This window comes from Lepisma saccharinum, chromosome 30, assembly GCF_977018435.1.
Source record: "Lepisma saccharinum chromosome 30, izLepSacc3.1, whole genome shotgun sequence".
NCBI classification, from domain to species: domain Eukaryota; kingdom Metazoa; phylum Arthropoda; class Insecta; order Zygentoma; family Lepismatidae; genus Lepisma; species Lepisma saccharinum.
Window position 1 is genome coordinate 32,311,706 of NC_139258.1, and position 23,302 is coordinate 32,335,007.

A 23,302-nucleotide genomic window follows, 5' to 3' on the forward strand; every position below is an offset into this window, starting at 1 on the left:
AACAACATATACAGGGTGTCACAAAAGTCTCCATACATAGAGAAATACGCCATTAATGTTTCTTGCGCTAACCGTGCCTGAGTGGCTAAATGCACAGTTCCCGAACCATTGGATCCGGAGAAGAAAGCCTGTGAAATGGGCGACCCGGTCTCCGGACCTCACGCTCCTTGATTTTTACCTGTGGTGACATTTGAAGTCCATCGCCTACCATGAAAAAATCAGGGATATGCTTCATCTGAAAGCTCGCATCATCGACGCCTGCACTCCTGTCACGCCAGACAACTTGCTACATGTTTGGCAAAACGCGTTGATCTGTGTCTGAGATTTTGAACTACCACATTCAGAACATTCTGTAACACAACTGAGTAAAGTCGTTCCTTCCTATGTGTGGAGACTTTTGAGACACCCTGTATATTAAATATAATGTGTATGAAAACCTAGTGTAGCATTTGAGAGGTGCGATCGGCCCCTATCGCCCTCCCCTTGGATCCGCGCCTGATTGGCAGAGATTTATTCGGAATTATCCAGCTTGTGGAGGGAGGCGAAAAGGTATATTTAGACCTAAAATAACCATAAATTTGGCCTTTGTGAAAATATGTTGAGAAACATTCCAATTTAGTCAAAAGATAAGTACGAGAGTGTCTTGGTTTTATTAATAGCAATAGTAGAATGCTCAGCCGTGAACTATAAGGCTTATTGAAACCTGAAGTGTGGAAACTTGATATCTACAGGAGATGAAGGTTCAGTATGTGTTGAATAAGGGGAGAGTGTATGAATGGGTGGAAATATTGTAAAACACAAAGCAAAATGTCAGCGAACAGCACCGAAGTGGGTGACCATTTAGCGTGACTGAGACACTGAAACAGTAGTTCGAGCAGCAAATCCATGACTGCATGCAAGACACTATTGATGAAATTGAACACAAGTCACGGTTTTGTGTATAATATTGTCAGCACTGTAGTCGATATGTAGTCATCATCATCGTCATCGTTCTACCATCAGTGACATTTTCCACAAGTTTAAATGATTTCATCCATATATTTAATGGAAATATTATCCATGAAACTTAGCGTTTATCCTCTGAAAATTTTGGGATTAAGAACTGAAAATTGTCCATAATGACATCGGGTATAGGTAAGTGTGTAGCAGATGCGTCAAATGGCAGCTGTCAGATGATTACAAGCGTGCACGAGAGACAAGTTGTCAGGAGCATTTGGGCTGTTATGCTCTCATGCAGGAGATGCTTTGCTCGATCGAATGGCAACAGAAGACAAGTCCTGAGTGCACCATTGTGAACCACAGAGAAAAAGATCGATGCAGTGGAACCCCCTTCGTCTCCGGCCAGGAAAATATTAGAGACACAGGCCTCTGCTGGGATGTCGATTGCCATACATTGGTGCACTTCCAGGAAAGAGCTAGACTGTGACTAGTGCTCGACACAGTAACGTGCTAGTGAACAAGTTCAAGCCCGCGATACGATCGAAACGCCGGGGACTTGTCTCAAAGGGAGTATTGTTGGTTCACGAAAACCTTCGCCTCTATACGGGAGGGTATACGGTGGATACACCAACTCTTCTGAAATTTGAGGTGTTTCAACATCCACCGTGCAGTCCAGACTTGGAGCCATCGAGTTTTCACTTGTTTGGACCTTTGAGGGAACATTTCCAGGGTCAGAAATTTAAACATGACAGCGATATAATGGAGGCGGCGCAAAGTTGGTTAAAAGTACACCAAAAAATAAATAATAATAATAAAGGGCATCCCTAACCGATTGTCTAGCGAAACATGGCGACTATGTTCAAATATAACAAACAAATAATTTCTGTGAGTACTCTTGTAAGAAAAGTTATTAATAAAATTCCTGTTATTAAATGACTTTCCCTAGTAATAAGCCCCAGCACAATTTAGCATCAGAGCAGAAACAATATTTTTTAATTTATTTTTTATCTTAAATCAGGAATGATAACAAAAACTCATGAACAGGTGCATGACACATACTTGCCGAAAATGGACACTTAACTGTCGTTAAAAGAAATTTGACTGTGTTACGACGGAAATTTTGTTTTCACAGCTATATTGTGTACTTGGTTATTGCCACGTGAAGGGACTCAATGTTGCTCACTTGTCTGCTGCTGACGTCACTTCTAATATGGTCCAGTGCATCTTCTGGCAAATTCAGGGACTGTTTTCTTCCCTTTCATCTGCTGCGTCAGCCACTGCGGTACAAAAAGCACCAAACGGTCTACAAATCGCTTGGATTATTCTTCCACAGAAGAAAAGATTTTCAAAAATAACCTTGAGCTACTTGCACACATTTCCTTGCGTTAAATTGAGCGCTTTTCTTCGGGTCTTATTGTGTGAGAAAGTTGGTGCTTATGTAATATTTCTTCCAGACATCACGAACTGTCGCTAATTGCAAGATGATTACCGGGATGCAGGACAACTTTCTCCTGCTTTTGAGCTACCTGCAAAGAACTCCTCCTCAAGATGTAGTAGCTGCCTTTAGTTTTTCTCAACAGGAACACTGTTCAAAAAGGCAGCTCAATGTTATAGTGTTTTAATTAATAAATAAATCTGTTTAGAACGGGATACGGACAATTTTCCACCAAAAATCGAGTACGAGAACAATTTGCCGATTGGATTTACATCTAAATTAGTTTCAAGCAATAACATAGTTCATCTGTTTCTTTGAGTTTTTGCTACGATATTTTTAATTGCTTAGGAAGGTCTGTCAGCATGTATATCCAAGGGGTCCATTTTACGTTTCGGTCTGCAGATATTGCATATTATATTGTATTTGGGTCTTGTGTAGTAATATACGGACTAATTTAGAATTGTAATTGCATGGAGTGGTTTCCTTCCATGTATGGGTTTTAGGTTTACAGTGCTGCTTATTAGGCTCTGAAATAAGGGACGTTGGCAATCATTCCACTACGAGTATGGTACGTTCGAGCGTAGCCATGTGCCTCCACCGGGTATCGAACCCGGGACCCCTTGATTACAAGGCGACAAGAGACTCGAATGAGTACGAGAACGAAAGTCAAAGTGGATCCATGCATTCATCCTATGAGTGATGATGTGATGAAATTGATGAAGACACCCATGCCCAGGCCTGAATTCGTACCCGAGACCCTTGGGGTCGTAGCGTACTGTGATCTAATAACCACCCCGCCAAGCCACACGAATATTGGATATAGACCTATGGCAAAAACGCTGTCCGCAGTGGAGGCAATGGGGAAAATGGTATCCCCAGCTATGGAAATGTATGCAAATCATCCCCCAGGTAACAATTTCCACTTTCCGCTGGGTAAAAAGTTTGATCTCTTTCGAATTGAGAGCAAATTCATGACAATAAACTGTAGTTATTCAAGTACTTTTATTTTAGTCTCTCCAGTTACACTTCGATCACCATTTCTAGGTGTGCCTCCCCGATGGCGCAGTGGTAGCGTCGTCGTCTTGTAATCAAGGGGTCCCGGGTTCGATACCCGGTGGGGCATATAGTGGTTCGGATCCCACTTTAAACTGAAGGTGCAGTCTCGATTAGCCTTACTGTGCACAAAGTGGACTTCAAACACCAAATCAACCAACAATTTCTAGGTTTCTGTGTAAGTGCGGAAACATATTAGAGAAATCCAATGGCACTCATTCCCTATGCATCTATCTTTTGTTTACATTGGACAAGGACAGGTTTAAAAGGAAACGTGTTGAGTCGCAAGCGAATAACAAATGGCAGGTCTTATCTCTCAAGGACATAACTTTTTAGAGGTTGAGCTGAGAAGATTGGATATTCTACAGTGAACAATTTCTTGAACTGTAAGAATTAAATTAAGTTGGAAACATCTTCCCTAGGATAAGAAAAGTTAAACAAATGCAGTGTCACTTTGTCATCCCTGGCGCAACAGGATAGATTGCTGACGTCTTTCTTAGAGAAAGTGCACTTCGTATCTGTGTCAGGAATACTTCTTTATATTTTCTGCAGCTCTTTCTCGAATTGAAGTGCATGTGTAGAGCCATACTTCAGGTACCATTATTACGCAACACAGAGACACCTTTCGGTGAGAAGTGAAGTAACGTAAGACATTTTGATGTATGCTTCCATAAGAGCCTCTCGAAAATGAAGGTTGGATGCTGAAGTGGCATTTGGTGAAGTTCGTGTGACGTCACATTTAGGGGGAAAAGAAAGTGCTTTGTAGACAATACTTTAATTCTTGGCACTAGATCCCCGATTGTAATTCAGCTATTTCAGTGTATTTAGTAGCACAAAACCTTAAAAATATTCATGAATTGTGATAATAAATAGAACATGTTCCAATCGATTCTAGATAATTGTAGTGATTTTGCATAAATAACATATTTTGAGGTTTTTAAATTAAGGAACGTAACTTCTGTCAGATAAGCTGAATACTCTACTCAGGTGAATTGTGGAATATGTGACGTAGAAACTACTTCAGTATGGGCTAGGTTTAGAATAAAATTAAAGAGCAAACGGAATGCAACATGTACGTACGTCTTACCCATGATTCGCACCAAGGGCCTCTAATAGCTAGTTATCCACTTCGAAGAAATACACCAATAAATGTACAGCATTGATTGATTTGCTTTATTTTACTTCGCTTTTTGTGCCACTTTTGTCTAATTTGCGAAGATTGGGATGAGGGATGGCATTATGAAATTGATGAATGGACACTCACAAACATCCATGACCAGGCTGGGATTTGAACCCGGGGCCCCTGTCGTCGTAGCGCGATGTGCTAACCACTCCACCACGGGGGCCGGCAAATGTACAGTAGTAGATAAGGTCATGTGTAATGAAGGCGTGCTAATGAGTGTCATACATCTGTGCGAATACTCAGGCCAATGTCACGCGTACTAAACTCCTACAAGCTGATTATAAATACAATAAGCAGACTTTTCAAAGCGCCACCGCATTGTTTACAATGCAAGCCTAAAAGAGTGATTAGTCTCGTTCTAGTGACTGATTTGCTAGCATATATGTGTAAACAACTGCTATGATCTCTTTGCTATTTTGTCTGAGAGTGTGCACGTTAGTGACTTTTCATCATCAGTGACGTCTCATCGCCGTCGAGCACAGCAAATGTAAAATTGTTAAACGTTTATTTCTTCAAAATGTCACACACATACAATAGAATATTTGATGCAACAAGTTCCTTGTAATTTAAATTAAAAACACATAAGGAAGATTTCAAGAATGCAAATTTGCGGTGTAACTTTCTTGTGAATAAAAGTAGGCAGAAACTAGAAAGTTTGCACAATATGCAAAGAAGGCTGAAGAACAACTTCTATTCTAGTGAAAAACTGTTCTGTTGCTGTATTCAACTGTTGTAAACGATCAAAGAAAGTGGTTTACCTCGCCAATAAGAATTTGGAATATGGAAACAATTGAATAGGTTCTCAATGAATATAGGCTCTAGCCACCACGAAAGTTTTCGTTTTGCACTAGAGGAAATAAGGTTCGTGACTTCTCGAGTATGAAATATCATATTGTGATCCAATTTAAGGGCATGTGGGACAGTTTCCACGGGGCTCTTCCTAAGCTCTTCCCCTCGTGGAAGTGTTGCCAACTTAGCTTCTTCTTGGAGCCAGATGTGGCTCTTTTGTGCACTGGTTTGGCTGTGAACTGGAGCGCCTGATTCCGTTTCCCACTATAACGCCATCACTGGTTCCGGCCCACATAGACCAACTTTTGCCATGATTATACATTTTGCACGTGACGTGATATTGTTATATTGACTGCATTGCCCCACCCCCTCTTATATCCCCAGCTACTTTTTTTTATATCGCCGTGTTGACGTGAAATTGACATAATATTGTTATCAGGGAATCCTTTATTTTCGATTTCATACGACCATCAGTTGGTTATTGAGATTGGTGATGCCGCCGGATCTAGATGGTGAAAACTAAGAATAAATTGTCATCAATTTAGAGTTAACGGTAATAGCAGCGCCCCACCCCCTTAAAAGAACTAACATTACCATAGGAAGCACTTTATCCAGCCTTCGTAAATCTAGCTCCTTGAAAGTCAGTTTTAACTCCATTTAAGATAAAATTTAGCTCTTTTATGCGCATCAGGTTTGGGAACATTGCCCGGATGCCCGTAGGAGGCAAGAAGAAATGCATTGGGCTTATGGGAGTAATATTTGATTTGTTCTCGTAGGAATATCAAACATCCGATGGAATAGAAAAATATATCAAGGGAAAGACGGCATTTTGATGATACATTTCACAAGCGGAAAAGTCGAAATTTCCATTTGATTAGCCGTAACTTGATGTTGAAGTTGATTCCCATAAGGAATTCTTATTCATCATGTTTTTCAAACATCGTGTTCAGCTTAATAATAATAAGCAATATAAAAACAAACGCTTCCACTTGCAACATGGCGAGTATTTCATACTCTTTTATACACCCAGTTTTTTTTACTAGCAGTGCCTATTCGGGCGATATTGAAATAAACTGCTCGTCATTAAAAATGCAACACCCAGAAGGAGTAATCGGAATCGGACGAAATGTGCACAGTGTGTAGAGGAGAGGTGCAGAAGGAAATGATTAGGTGTTCAAGGCCGTCATGCGTCATGTGCGCCTGTCACGCCATCTGGTAAGTGGTACCTGTAGCAGGTCAGATAGGTGCAGAAGAGCAGTGAAAGTGTGAAAGTCGTGAGTGTAGTGTGTTAAAATCGGTCAGCAATGCCACGTCGTCGAATACGGCAGCGATTCCAGCAGGTTTCCCAGTTCGATCGCGGCCGAATTGTTGCATACCGTGAATGTGGATTATCCTACCGTGAGATCGGTGCCTGTGTAGGACGGAATGCATCCACAGTGATCCGTGTATGCAACCAGTGGGTTCTGGAAGGCACTGTAGAGCGACGTAGAGGTTCACAACGTCCGACGTCCGCGTCGGACGACGGAACGAGAGGACAGACGTCTGATACGCATGGCCCTTACAGACAGAACGGCCACGTCAACGAGGATTGCGCATGAAGTACGGGATGTTTTACAACGTCCAGTGTCCCCACGAACCGTGCTTCGTCGTTTGGCGAACCGGTGAATTTTTTCCCGACGCCCACTTGCGGATTCCTCTTACGCTAGAGCATAGGCGTTTGCGTCTGAGATGGTGCAAAGACCGTCGTGCATGGATGGCGGAGTGGAATGCTGTAGTGTTCTCTGATGAATCCCGCTTCTGTATACAACATCATGATGGACGTACACGCGTGTGGCGGCACCGTGGCACTAGGCTTCATGACGCCTGCATCATGCATCATCACACAGGGCCTTCATTTGGTATCATGGTCATTCAAGGGACATTGAACAGCCAACGGTACATCACACAGGTTCTCACCGCTGTTGCTGTTACATTAATCCATGCACTGCATAATGCCACTTTTCAACAGGATAACGCGCGCCCCCATGTTGCAAGGAATGTCCTCGCATTTATGGAAGCTAACCACGTGTCCCTGCTTCCTTGGCCAGCACGTTCGCCGGATATATCACCAATTGAACATGTCTGGTCCATGGTGGGTCGCCGGCGGGCCCAACTGTGGTTTTCGGTACGTAATGTTGAAGACCTCTGGCACCGTGTGGAAGCCCCTTGGGACGCCATACCGCAAGCAGACATCGATTGACTCATTCTGTCCATGCCTCGCCGTGTTGCAGCAGTTATTGCCGCCCGTGGAGGCTGTACACGCTACTAGCTCCTTGGGGTTATGCAACCATGTTCTACGTGTCACATGTCACACCACCGAGCTCTAACTGTAATCATTTTCTTATCTTATTATGAACTGCATATTTGCCAAGTTTCGTGTTTCTATCTCATTTCCTTCTGGGTGTTGCAATTTTAATGGCGAGCAGTGTAAATGTACAATTGGTGTGTAACTCCTCCCCTTAAGCAAAAAATATTTACTATTAATTGATGTTACAAATGAACTTTCTGATTCCATGGTCCACATGAGCTGTCGTTTCGAAGTGACAATGAGAGTGGTAGTTCACAGTAGAGTAGAAGCACAGAATACTGAAAATGATGGGTCCCCCTTATTGCACAACGCGAGAGCAAGAAGTTGTTAGTTTAGGCTTGTTAGGTTTAGTTCTCTTAGCATAAATAATGCATTTGCTGTGTATTTATGCTAACGGAACCAAACCTAACATACATAACCTATCAACGTAGTCATTTCTCATATGACGTCAGAACACGAAGTTGGTCTCACGTTGTGCAATAAAGGAGACGCTACTGAAGATTCGTTTTGTTATATTCCAAAAATTGATTGTGCCCCAGCGGGCGAAGTCGAAGTCTATCATTCAACATCCCACAGACAATCTGTATTGTGGGTGCAACCAAGGGTTGCCCCCCCCCCCCAAAAAAAAATCGGGTTTGTTAAAATTTACAAGTTACTTTTGTTAACGTCCTGAGAGAAGCAAAGTAATAAATAGTAATATTTTTGATTTTGCAAATGTAACAGTTATTTAGAAAATAATCCTGGAGGCTGTATTTACGGGATGGACAACGTTTTCAATTCTCGCCCCCCCCCCCCCCTCCTTGCAAAACAAAGGTAGGTCCCAAGTTGACAATGATCTGTAGTTGCGAATTTGGTGACGAGGCCAGAGACAATGAAGATGGAAAGGGAGGTTGGGAATATATTTCTACTCAGTTGTCCCGTGTGAAGAGTTCCTTTTTAGTTGCAACGATTTACATAATGAAAGTACGCTGCTTGCCCTTCAAATGATGAAAAAGGTACATTTTGAAATTGCTTCTCATACATCCTCTTTGAATATTTTGTTGGTCGGTTTCCCTATTGCACATCAGAGGACGTTCCTGAATTTCATTTGTTTCATATTCCATTGTAGAAAATAATTTATTATTGTTTGATTTGTTTTATTTTACTTCGCTTTTATGCGACTCTTGGCTAATCGCGAAGATGAGGATGAATTATGGTAAGGAAATGGATGAAGCGACAATCACAAACCCACAGAGGATTATATTGCCTGTGAGTACGCCAGAGTCTATAGTTACTATGCACGGTGGATGTACATAGTGGTTGGGATACCACTTTAAACTGTAGGTCCAGTCCCGATTAGCCTTTTGTGCATAAAGCGGACTTAAAAATGAAATCAATCCAATCCTAGTTACTATGCAAAATGCAGACCAGGTGTACTTACACCCCATAGGAGACGAAGAATCGCACACACAGAAAAGGATAGAAGGAAAGAGTTAGGAAGAAAGGGACAGAAAAGTAGATTCAATAGAGAAATAGAATAAAAAAGTTTTTGAACGATATAACGTAAATGAAAGAAAAGAGAAACAAAGATACTTAGAAGGGGAAAGAAAATGGAAAAGGTAGTCATAATTGGAGAAACAGAGAAAGATAAAAAATGAAGAGAAAGGGACATAGATAAGATAAACAAGAGTAAGTATGCGGAAGAGAAATAGGGAGAGAGAGAATCTGACAAGCTGGAACCACCGAATATTATTTGTTCAACCATGAGCCAACCAAAATTAAATTCCCTGAGATAATGTCTTAATTTTATTCTCCCATGTCGCCACGCTAAAAGAACAAAACAAAATTCTGATTAGTGAAAACGTTAATGATAAATGTTTTCATTTTCTGTAAAAAGGTACACAGGAGTATCGACATATTTGTTAATGATACTTTTCAAAACGATTATTTAGCTTGACAGTCGACAGCTACTGTAGGACAAAAATATTCTCTAGAATGCAACGGAGGCTTTTTTTCAATATCCGAGCACATTTCGACTGAATTGATGTAAACATGTAACAAAACTATGATGCTGAGCTCTTGACATTTGATGTCTTGCTATTAATTTATTCACTAATGTCGGTAATGACTGATTTTGAACCTCAAAACAAGTATTACATTGTCTTATCGTATCTTATTTTGGATGGCCAGAGCATTTCGGCGCATACCTATTATCGCTATTTTTAACAGTGTACTCAATTTGACAAGCAGATTCATTTTAAATTGACTTGTCTCAAGATTTTTAACTGCCAATGGACTAACTAGGAAAGAGATCCTTACCTACAGACTCTTCTAGGCCGAACAAGAACAGCAGCCACAAGCGAGCGCAACACCTCAGCCAATGGCAACTACTTCTTGCTGTTTGTAGTTTCTTCCTTCTAAAGTGTATTTTAATAGACTTTCCTGATTTCTGATTTCCTCCTTGCAGCCAGATGACCTAGTCCTTTGCGACGTCTCCCTGATCGTATTTCCTTATGATAATGAGAACCTCTGAGTTATTACACAATTCATGAGAGCTGATTGACGATTGTGTGATTTAATATCCACATAAGCGGGGAAGGAGGTTTGTCTTCTTTTTTTAGTACTCAGTGATATGTTTTTTTCCTTATTTATGTATCCGACCTCCTTTTTTTAAAGTCTGGATCTGAGGATGGATATAACCACCTATCAACACCACTGGTATGGCGTAGGGATGGGACGACCCCCATCGCCCAGTGGCAATTGGCAGAGGTGGACTACTATGTGGTCCTCCCAGCTAGATCCAAGGGATCCGCTGAACAACGACAGGTGGGGTCCTCCATTCACATTGTGGGTTTGGCGTAAAGCTGACAACTATGCACTGTAAATAAGATATGTCAAGAATCAGCAACATAAAGCCATGGATGTTCCCTAAGTTATAGGGACAGATGGAAGGCCTGTGTTGCTGCAGCCATAAACCTTCGGGTTTAAGAAGGCTAGAGAGTTAGTTAGTTTAACGACACCACTGGATTCTGATTTCTGGCGATCTCTGAAGCATAATGCAAGTATCCTGTAATCAGGAAAATAGTAACTGCATTCATAGTTTTCAGTATAAATGTAATTTTTGCATGATCGGTGTTTAATTGCAGACATAAGTAACGTGCACCAGTAAAGGTTTGGGCCTACGCACACCTATTGCGACAGGTAATGTGAATTGTGGCCTTCCACATGCGTCAGCTAAAGCCGTGTGATTTCCGCTCACAAATGGTCATATACAGAACCTCGTCTCTTGTTTTGTAATCAGTGTCGTGCCCTTCAAAGCAATATCCTTTAAACACAATGCACTGATGTCATTGGTTCCCAGCCCGTAATGTATAGTGGCAGTTTCTATGAGATTCAGTAGAGAGTCGGTCACAACCTTGTGAGCTTTGTCAATGGTTAGTGATCTTGATTTTTCGCAAACGCAATAACACGGAAACATGTCTTAATTGATTTGCATTATTTTACTTCGCTTCTTGTGCCACTTTTGGCTAATTTGCGAAGATGGGGATGAGGGATGATATTATGAAATTGATGAATGGACACTCACAAACATCCACGCCCAGGCAGGGATTCGAACCCAGGACCCGTAGCGTCGTAGCGCGATGTGCTAACCACTCTGCCACAGGGGCCGGCAAAACATGTCTTAAACAATTGTTTATTTTTATGCAGTGACATGTTTTCAACACATTTTTCGAAAGCGCGGAAGTAACACGAATTTGTCATAAAATGCGAATTGTGACCTTTTTCGAGAATTTCAAACCGACGCCAGGACAATTTTTTTAGAATTTTCCTCTCTTTTCGAAAAACTGCTAAGATATTCCAAAATCTGAAAAAATTCTTAAGCTTAGAATTCCTTCTAGAGCATTCGCCTGAATCTTCGTGTGGCATGCTTTCGCTGTTGTCTAGATATTATCAAGAGTTTAAAACAGAATTAAGACAAGAGAAGCGAAGTAAAATAAACCAAATCAATCAATCAATCATGTCCATTCATCCGTATGAATTCCCACTATTTCAGGAACTATCTGACCTCCCCTGACGTACTGGTAAGATCGTCGCCTTGTAATAAAGAATTCCCGAGTTCGATATCTGAATCACACAGTGATTCGATTCCCCCATTAAACTGTAGGCCCAGTCTCGATTAGCCTATCTGTGCATAAGGTGAGCTTAGAAACTCAGATAACTCCTGAAGCGGTGCAGCAAACATAAGGGGAAAGTTTCTGACAAAATGGTTTCCCGTTCTGTGAATTATTTTTTTTCTCAGTTTGCGTAGTAATATTTTTAAGTAGCTACTGCTTCAGCACAATTCATCCGATTATCATGGTTCATACGTCTTTCTCTTCAGAATAGAACAGGTTTTCAAATGGTACCACGCACATGTGTACATCAAGTATGAGGAAAGGGAAATCGGTTATCATCTACCTTGAAAAATACTATGGTCTATATGTAATGCGTCCGCCAAGTTTCATTGCAATATCTTCAATAGCTATGAGGGATGAGAAAAAAAATATTTTGCAATCCTGTTTGACAATACTATTAGATGCTAATCGGGGATAATTCGGGAAATTTCCCTCCGAAAAATCACTTTTGGTAACTTTGGGGCCCTCTGGACCGGCCCTGGATATAGGTACCCGATTATAATCTACCTTGAAAAATACTATGGTCTATACGTAATGCGTCCGCCAAGTTTCATTGCAATATCTTCCTTCAATAGGTATGAGGGATGAGGGAAAAAATATTTCGCAATCCTGTTTGACAATACTATTAGAAACTCACAAACTCAAAAACCAAAAATAAATCACCAACAGTTCAAATAACGCAACACCAAAAAAATGTACATAAAGCAACTGACTAAACGCGGCACACAAACGAACTCACGTTTGCACTTTGCCCGACCCTGTGGCCGAGTGGTTAGCACATCGCGCTGCGACGCCAAGGGTCCCGGGTTCGAATCCCGGTCGGGCTTGGTTGTTTGTGAATGTCCATTCATCAATTTCATCATTTCATCACTCATCCCCATCTTCGCAAATTAGCCAAGAGGCACAAAACGCGAAGTAAAATAAACTAAATCCATCAACCACCACCATCACGTTTGCACTTTGTTAGCATAACACAAAAACAGTTTTTTCCTCTGAACTTCTTCATCTTCCTTTTCTTCTTCTTCTTCTTTGTCGGCATTGAAAATCGTGACTAAATGGACCGTGTTAAAAATGTAAACATAAAATTAGTGAGGTCTTGCCCGGTCCTCCCGGAACTTCCGGTTTAGGCCAGTCCCCGTTGGTGCCAGTGCAGATTCACCGGCATACGAAGTAAGAAATGAGCGCTTGTTTTCATCAGTTGTGCGACGATAGTCAAGAAAGGTATTTGTTGAAGTTCTACTATGAAGGAGTGGGCGTCTAGAATCCGTCGGATGATCAACTGCAGAGCAGATCATTAAAATATGACGTGTCTTTGTGAGCGCCAGTTGTATAGCATAGCCTACTACATACAAGTATCTCATGTACACGCACAACGAACTCAAAACGTACGAAAGTTTAGATATATTCAATTATTTTGTAAATGGAAAAGTGAGGGAAAGATAATTCTATAAAACTAGTGATATTACGTATTATATTATAAAGTATGCTTAAGTGAATCTTTGCCAACAAATCTGCAGCAGTAATGAAATGACACATAACAAATGCTAGTAAATATATATGCTTTCAACGTCGCCTTTCCGCCTGAGGGATTTAGGGAAAACCTATGATATGGCATGCCACTTTCACTTGCACGAATTCACTTCAAACAACAAGGGAGTTTTCAGACTGAAGCGACAAGCGATATCGGGATTTTGCACAGAAGCATTCGATCTAAAGCAAACCATTCACCAGTCACGCTTGCGCAAATAACAGGCCGGGGCAACACAATGCACGGTATTGATAAAACGGCCAATTCCGAGCGACAAGCGACACTTGCAATTTGTCGTGTCGCTTTAATTCGGAACGTGTTGTTTATTTTTTAATGTTGGTTTCCAAGAGACACGTATCGCTGCAGCCTGAAAGCTTTCTTTCGAACCAATTCACCACGAGAAAATGCACGTGTCGCTTGGACTGGACTGTTGTTTTCTCAGTACCATGCATCGTGTCGCCTCGGTCTGTTGTACTCGTATACGAGGTGAATTGTTTCCTATAGACTAAAGGGGCCGTTGCTTGTCGCTTCGGTGTGTAATCTCCGTGCCATTTAAAAGTGAATCTTCAGTGATCATTGAAATTTTTGGAACGAAAGCGACACGACAAGCTGCACGTGTCGCTCAGACTTCCAATGGCGTGTATTGTCCCGCCTGAGACTTGATTTCCCATGAGCGGTAAATGCTTATTTATAAACTAAATGGGCCTGTGTCGCTTGTCACTTCGGTACGAACCACTGCTGTCGCGTGTCGCTTCGGTTTGAAACCTCACTAAGAGGCGTGCTTTTCACCACAACACAATACGCAGATAAAAGATCAACATGCTTGTAACAAAATGAAAGTCGTACAAATCATTTCCCTGTACCAATCCTTTCTTCGTTTTGCTTGTAACAACAGGTTTCGTCTCTCTACGTCCTTCGGAAACTTACGAAGTGATACTTGACTCAATAAATTTGTTCCTGATCGAACTGTACAACCATATGCTACAGAGCTGATACCCTATTTCCTTGTAAAAGATTCTCCACTTTGCCCTTTCATATTAACGTCCATAGCACCGTAAGCGTAACCGGATGTTCGAGAGGAAACAGTCGAGTGCGCATGCTCCGCAGTAGCTCCGCCTTTAACACCGTCTATATACATTATGCGTAAAAAAATATTGTCAATCTTACCCCCCCCCCCCCCCCCCAAATATTTATGTGAAGTTACGGCTTCTGGGGACAAACCACGTATATAATAATAATAATTATAATATATCCTTATGTTATGGAGGTATTAATATTTCCGAACACCCTACACTTGAGATCGAAATTTTATTTGTGTGTAGCTTGAATGAACACTTTTGAAAACTTCTTATAGAAAAAAGCAAGGAAGACAAGTATTTATTTTTAATTCATGGCATGGCATTTTTTCATGGCGACAATTTTTTTTTGTAACTAACTGCTACGCAGTTTTGTCAAACAAAATGCAACTTAGGAAATTATTTATTTTTTAGAGGAATAAATGTGGCAACATTTTTCAAAGCTTCTGCGTAGTTTGAGAAACCCCTGTAATTGTTTATTAAAACTTCTTTAAAAGAGGCAAGGGAGGTTATTTTCTTTGGAAAATGTCCAATTAACATGGGTTTTGTGCGATTTCAAATAATTTCAGATGTACAAAACCTGTTAACATTTCAAACGTTTCTATAATTATTTACTAATAAATTAAGCGAACTGAACGGAGTATTTTATGTTCAGGCACGCATCCAGAAATATATTTCAGAAGCTGAGGAACCAAATAATAACAATAATGTATAAAATTAAGCCCCTATCACGCGGAACTGGATTTCTAGTAGGAATGCCCTAGTTGGCGCTGAACTGACTTTCTAGGTAGAAATCATGGCTGACTGCTTGACTGGTTTGGTCGCCTGGATTCTGTGGAACAGCCAATCAGAGCAAAGTTTCGCCATGTGAAGATAATCTGTGAGTGTGCAAAGAATGCGTTTTTGTCTGTGGTTTCCGAGTGTAACTCCAGCAATGTATAACGTATACAGCATGAAAGGCACGTGGAGTTACACCATCTATGCTGAGTGCTCGGTGTTTACAATTGAAACAACTAAAATATTCTTCCATACGTGTACAGTAAACGTTGTAAAGCATGTATTTAAGCGGCGCCATTGTTTTGCACCTAATAGCATTTTATACGAAACGTTATTCCTCTCGGTTGAATAGTTACCAGCTTTTAAAAATGTGAAGTAATACATTGCTTACATCTCACGCGGCCGCCATTACAACTTCACTCGTGACCTCTAGATGGGAACAAAAGTCTATCGACAAGTACGCTGATAAGTATCGTGTGAGGCGAAAACTAGCAAGTTGGTAGCCAGTCCAGCGCCAACTAGGGCATACCTACTGGCAATCCAGGTCCATGTGATACAAGCTTTATACGTTAATATAATTTATAGGTTTATTCATAATTATGTGTAAATAAATTAATATTGTATTGTTACTAAAATGGCCGCGGTGTCTCTTAGTCGACCTCCGTGGCGAAGTGGTTAGCAGAGCGTGCTAAAACGCCAGGGGTTTTAGGTTCGAGTCCCGGGTAAGGCATGGTTATTTGTGTTCGTCCAGTTGATAAGAAACAAAGAAAATGTAATAATTGAAAAGTGTAAAAGTGAGAAAACGAGTGAATGGTGGGGGATACATCCATGTAAGGGGTATTTCCTTTTAAAAATAAAGAAATAAAAAGTCGGTAACGCGTCTGACTACCATGATAAAGGTCCCGAATTCGATCCCCGGTCGGTTCTAATCCGGGAACTTTTCTAACGTTGGAAGCGGCCCCGACGCTCACCCAGCGTCGAATGACATGGGTACCTGGGGGAAACCCTGGGGGGTAAAGGCGGACAGGGGCGTGATGCTGATCACATCACTCCCACTCACGACCGGATCAAGAAAGTGTGGGGCGTTACCCCTACACCCCCTATACGCCTTCATGGCGTGGTGCTAAGCACAGGGGAGCGAGCACTTTACTTTACTTTTACTATTACATGAATAGATAAAAATAATAGATTTAAGAATAGAGATATAACACGTTATATTCATTATCTAGCTTGCGGATAGTTAATATCGACGAAATTTATGTTAAAACAACTTTTCTGGCAAGGAACAAATAAATAAAGAACGGAATATTTTTTTTAAAAAGGATACAGAATGGAATATTTTTTTAAAACAAAAAAAAATATGTTAGATTCACTTAACGAAAAGTAAAGTTCGTGAATATTATCTTATGCACATTATTATAAATAGTAGTGTGCATAAATCGTCTTTGGCACTGCCATACAAAGCCGTATGATCGCAATATAAACCTTGCCTTCCAGAAAGTTCGGTGGAAATAAATAAACAAGTGGTAAACAAGCACATTTTCATTATTTTTAGTACTTGCTAAGTCTTTCGGAGGATCCGGACCCCTGGACGACCTTAAATACGTCCTTGTTTATGTTGCATTAAGGCAGTGGTTCGTTTAGCCTACTAATTATAATCTTTCCGATTACTTTCTGTAAAAAAAAAATACACTTTACATGGTACGCGAATTATTTTTGCCTGGCCTTCCATTAATTTAATAGCAGTGAATGAATTTTATTGCATAGAAGTAACTCAAAATGTGTTACAAATTCATTTTCCATCGTTACAACATTCTTCCCAACACAAAACCTGTATATAAAAAAAAAACAACTCGAAATTAACATTCGTAAGCATAGCTGCTAATGGAGGGTTCCGCTCTTCCTGACGTACGTGGCTTCACCCACGACCCTTCTATACTCTAAGCCCGCGACCGTTGCGGAGAGGCGGAGTAAGCTATGTACCTTATATAACAGTTGGGCTGAAAAGTTCATAGGCTGACTCATAGATGGCGTTACTAGAATGAAATCCATGTGATTTTTACTTAGTACTAACCTTCAAAAGATACGTGTATAAATTTCACAGCTGCCGGATAATTAGTTCGTGAGATATAGCATTGTGAGTGAAGCAGCTTTTGTTATTGTGAAAAAATGGATAAAAAAGAATTTCGTGTGTTAATGGCGAAAAAAATACTGTTGAAGCCAAGGCTTGGCTTGATAAACATTATTCGGACTCTGCACTAGGAAAATCAACCGTTGAGAAGTGGTTTGCTAAATTTAAACGAGGCGAAATGAGCATCGAAGACGATGCACGCAGTGGACGCCCCAAAGAGGCTGTTACCGACGAAAACATCAAAAAAGTCTACAAAATAATTTTAAATGATCGTAAAGTGAAGTTGATCGAGATAGCCGAGACTTTAAAAATATCAAAGGAACGTGTTGGACATATTGTGCATGAATATTTGAACATGCGAAAGCTGTGTGCAAAATGGGTGCCGCGCGTGCTCACAATCGATCAAAAGCAACAACGTTTTGATGATTCGGAGCAATGTTTAGCGATATTCAACCGTAATAAACACGAATTTTTCCGTCGATATATTACAATGGATGAAACATGGCTCCATAACTACACTCCAGAGTCCAATCGACAGTCAGCCGAGTGGACTGCACGTGATGAACCGAATCCAAAGCGTGGAAAGACGCAACAGTCGGCTGGCAAGGTTATGGCATCAGTATTCTGGGATGCGCATGGTATTATATTCATCGATTACCTCAAAAAGGGCCAGACCATCAACAGCGATTATGATGAACCGAATCCAAAGCGTGGAAAGACGCAACAGTCGGCTGGCAAGGTTATGGCATCAGTATTCTGGGATGCGCATGGTATTATATTCATCGATTACCTCAAAAAGGGCCAGACCATCAACAGCGATTATTACATAGCGTTGTTGGAGCGTTTAAAGGATGAAATCACGAAAAAACGGCCCCATTTGAAGAAGAAAAAAGTGCTGTTTCATCAAGACAATGCACCGTGTCACAAATCAACGAAAACGATGGCAAAATTATATGAATTAGATTACGAATTGCTTCCCCATCCACCATATTCACCAGATCTGGCCCCCAGTGACTTTTTCCTGTTTGCAGACCTTAAAAGAATGCTCGCTGGAAAGAAATTTAGCACTGATGAAGAGGTAATCGCCGAAACTGAGGCCTATTTTGAGGCTAAAGAGAAATCGTACTATAAAAATGGCATCGAAAAATTGTATGACCGCTATAATCGTTGTATCGCCCTCAAAGGAAACTATATTGAATAATAAAATCGAATTTTGTCAAAAAATATTTTTTACTATGTTAGCCTACGAACTTTTCAGCCCAACTGTTATATCATTGCCATAGGCACAGATTACCGGAACTAGGATTGCGAAGTAGAAAATGGATGAGTGAAATGTAAATGTTAAATACTCTCTGATAGAAGTGGAGGGCTTTGGTTTCTTTGCTAAATGAATCACATACTATTCGAAATCCTGGTTCGCAGTGCGACGTTTCGGAATCCCACACGCCTTTAATATTCACTGCTGGAAAGGGGGAAGGTTGATGCTGCGGACTCACTATCTTCCACCTTCCACCTTGTAAAATAAAAAATCCCAAGTCTTGGGATGATAAAAATTCACCATTTCGGGAAATTTTCGAGATGGGTATTGTTCGAAATTTCAAGAAAATGTGAAAATCGTGAATTTTACACAGTACTTTCATGCTTCACACTCTTGTAGCAGTAGCAGTAGTGCAGAAAACGTCGAAAATTAAACGCTTATAATTTTAAGCATTATCATTTCCTATAGACCGTGTTAAAACTGTAAACATAAACATTGGTGAGGTCTGGCCCAGTCCCCCCGGAACTTCCGGTTTAGGCCAGTTTCCGTTGTTGCCAGTGCAGATTCACCGGCATACGAAATAAGAAGTGGGCGCTTGTTTTCATCAGTTGTGCGACGATAGCCAAGAAAGATATTTGTTGAAGTTCTACTATGAAAGAGTGGACGTCTAGAATCCGTCGGATGATCAACTGCAGAGCAGATTATTAAAATATGGCGTGTCTTTGTGGCCGCCATTTGTATAGCATAGCCTACTACATACAAGTATCTCATGTACACGCACGACGAACTCAAAACGTACGAAAGTTTAGATATATTCAATTATTTTGTAAATGGAAAAGTGAGGGAAAGATAATTCTATAAAACTAGTGATATTATTATATTATAAAGTATGCTTAAGTAAATCTTTGCCAACAAACATGCAGAAGTAATGACACATACAAATGCTAGTAAATATGTGCGCTTTCAACTTCGCCTTTCTGCCTGAGGGATTTAGGGAAAGCCTATGATATGGCATGCCACTTTCACTTGCACGAATTTACTTCAAACAACAAGGGAGTTCTCAGACTGAAGCGACAAGCGATATCGGGATTTTGCACAGAAGCATTCGATCTAAAGCAAACCATTCACCAGTCACGCTTGCGCAAATAACAGGCCGGGGCAACACAACACGATGCACGGTATTGATAAAACGGTCCATTCCGAGCGACAAGCGACACTTGCAATTTGTCGTGTCGCTTTAATTCGGAACGTGTTGTTTATTTTTTAATGTTGGTTTCCAAGAGACAGGTATCGCTGCAGTCTGAAAGCTTTCTTTCGAACCAATTCACCACGAGAAAATGCACGTGTCGCTTGGACTGGACTGTTTTCTCAGTACCATGCATCGTATGCAAGGTGAATTGTTTCCTTTAGACTAAAGGGGCAGTTGCTTGTCGCTTCGGTGTGTAATCTCCGTGCCACTTAAAAGTGAATCCTCAGTGATCAATGAAATTTTTGGAACCGAAGCGACACGACAAGCTGCACGTGTCGCTCAGATTTTCAATGGCCCGCCTGAGACTTGATTTCCCATGAGCGGTAAATGCTTATTTATAGACTAAATGGGAATGTGTCGCTTGTCACTTCGGTACGAACCACTGCTGTCTCGTGTCGCTTCGGTTTGAAACCTCACTAAGAGGCGTGCTTTTAACCACAACACAATACGCAGATAAAAGATCAACGTGCTTGTAACAAAATGAAAGTCGTACAAATCATTTCCAGGTACCAATCCTTTCTTCGTCCTGCTTGTAGAAGTGCATCACACATAAATTTGCCGTTGCGTAGAAACGAATTTTCGTTTCGTCTCCCTCTCTCTTAGCATCACGTGTTCTACCCTGCTCGAAAACCTTCGCTATTGTTGCCATATTGTCATTCCATTCCTGGACACACTCGCGCAAACATCATTGAAAACAATTGAATAGCGCTCCAGCTCACGGTTCCCATCGTTCGGCAGGGACGGTAATGTGGCAATATAGCACGACGTAGTGGTTGCTTCTTTTATGCAGTGCATGTTCATTGGCTAGCTAGTAACTAGTGTTGCCAACTGTAATAATGAAGCACTATTTCTGTCACGGAAGGGGAAAGACAGGTAAAGTGGCGGTGAGTTTTGTTGGATTGGAAGCACCATATTTTTATTTTATACTAAGTATTTGACCGGTTTGACGTTGTGTGCGTGTATTGCGTGTGTGTATGTAAAAGTGTGTGTTTGCTAATGAACGTTAAATTCCATAATGCCTCCAGTTCTGTCGAAGTTGAAATCAAAAACCTTGCATAGCCAAGCTCGGGAAAGTCTAAGCAACGTGCACGAGTTCATGAAGGAGGAAGCCAGTCATGGTGTTAGCATCCCAATAAAGCATTTTGGCAAGAGAGCAGCGGCTGCGACTGGAGTTCTTGAAAGAACAATCAGGGCTATCATGAACGAAAGACAATCTCTTGAGATGTCAGAAGGCCCCTCCACATCATTCCACACTCCCGGGAAAGAACGACAAAGACCAGCGACCAAATCGTCAGTGGACGCTTTCGATGAAAACGTTATCCGTAGGCGCATATACGACTATGCTCTGCGTGAAAATGAAGTGCCGACATTGAAAAAATTGCATGTCAAATTACAGGCGGACATAAATTTTGCGGGAAATCAAGAGAGTTTGCGACGTTTGCTGCGAAAGATGGGATTTAGGTGGAGTATTGAAATAGCATAAGAAGTCTCATTATTTATTTTATATTTTGATGTTTTAGTTAGGAATATATTGATTTTCAATTTTCCGTTGCTGTGTAATGACCGGGGGGGAAGGGTCGAAATAGAGCGGTATCTGCCGCCACCGCCCAGGGAGGCAAAATGACTAGCGCCGGCCCTGGTTCATAACAAAAGAAAAAGCCGCGCAGCTTATCGTCTAGTGGCAGTATATGTACTTGTTATTGTTGTGGAAGCCGGCATCCTTTGTAAATGTACAACAAAGGCAACCGACTGTCGCCGATCTCGGAGAGGAAATAATAATACTGCTTGAGGAGGAGTGTTATGGTGCAATTGTAGCGGTTTAACACGTTGTCATGTTATTATCTGCCGTTGCAGTTCCATACCAGTGTATACGGGTTTTGGGAGTGAAAAGTTAGAACGTCACCAGTGCATTAATGCAATGAAAAATAATATATATATTTTTTTATTTTGTTTGAAATCACTCAAATAAGGAATCGTATGAAGAAGTCTTCTTTGCAGCATTTTTGGTAATTTTACTTATGTGTTAGTTCATATTTTGCGAATTTTTAGTCCATATGTATGTAGCTACATACAAAGCCACTTGTTAGTACATATTAATCCTAGTCCTGGTATAATGCATGACGTTTAAAACTCAACGTTTAGATAGACCTGAATTCTCTAATTTTCTTGTTGTACGTAACAGCTGTGCATCGGCGCACTGCAGCGATTTTTCTATCTGCTCCATTAGCAACACTGCTTCTTTAGTTGTTTCGCGCATCGCACGGCAGAAATATCTGCGCTGGACTCTAACAACAGGTTTCGTCTCTCTACGTCCTTCGGAAACCTACGAAGTGATACTTGACTCAATAAATTTGTTCCCGATCAAACTGTACAACCATATGCTACAGAGCTGACACCCTATTTCCTTGTAAAAGATTCTCCACTTTGCCCTTTCATATTAACGTCCATAGCACCGTAAGCGTAACCGGATGTTCGAGGGGGACCAGACGAGTGCGCATGCTCGGCAGTAGCTCCGCCTTTAACACCGTCTGTAAAAGGTCGTTGTTTCTTCAATAGTAAAACATATGTTTCACCAACAAAAAAACGTATAATTCCGTTCAACACAGGTTACTTCAGTCAGAGATGTTAGCGGGCGTAATATTACGCCCAACACAGAATAAATAAGCTATAGTGACCAAAGGATTAATATTACGCCGAACACAGGGAAGGGGATCACTCCACATGCGATTGTGCTTACTGTGGTTCCACGGCTTCGTTAGCCTGATTTGACCATTTTGGTCTTCTAGTTAAAGAATTCTATGAAAGAATTAGCACTTACCTTTACTCTTCCTAAATCAAGAGCTGTGAGCCGAGTTCTGAAAGTAAACAGTATGAAAAATAATTTAATGTTACGAAAGCAAAAATATATAAAATGAGGGGGGAAGAACGAAAGATGCGTGAGAAAATAGCAACAATGTGAGAATTAAGTGGGACCAAACAATTAGAAATGGCCAGTGAGAGACGCACAAATGATGCTTAAGGAACTTACAACAGAATTTTTCCCTTGCTGTTTCGAAACCCAAGGCTAGAATCCATTCGTTACGTAATTGTTTATTCAGTGGTGGATAGCCACCCTCGATTTTGACGTCCATTCTTGTCTTTCTCTTATTTTATGAAGCTTTTCTGCTCCTTCGGCTTATCACGACGTTGAGGATGAATCGTGATTAGATGGATGAAATTGATGAAGGACACTCATAATGTCCAGACCAGGACTCGAACCTGAAACTTTCAATGGCAAGATCTTGAGACTAGCACACAACGCGCTGGACCACATAGGTCATTCTTAAATGAGGACGACAACTACATGGCCTTTGGAAACATACGGGTGCAGACGAGAGCGATAT

At 41.0% G+C, this 23,302-nt stretch overlaps 1 protein-coding gene across 2 annotated transcripts in view; it reads right to left on the reverse strand.

Annotated features, from left to right (window-relative positions):
- The window catches only part of LOC145982052 (multicopper oxidase 3-like), a 115,685-nt gene that overhangs the window by 42,120 nt on the left and 50,263 nt on the right, over positions 1-23,302 (reverse strand). Inside the window, exon 2 of one of the 2 annotated variants that reach the window (XM_083115635.1) lies at positions 22,738-22,774. The exons of the other annotated variant lie outside the window; for it this stretch is intronic. The gene's annotated coding sequence lies outside the window, so the exon portion shown is untranslated. The remainder of the gene's footprint in view (positions 1-22,737; positions 22,775-23,302) is intronic. 2 annotated transcript variants of the gene reach the window in all.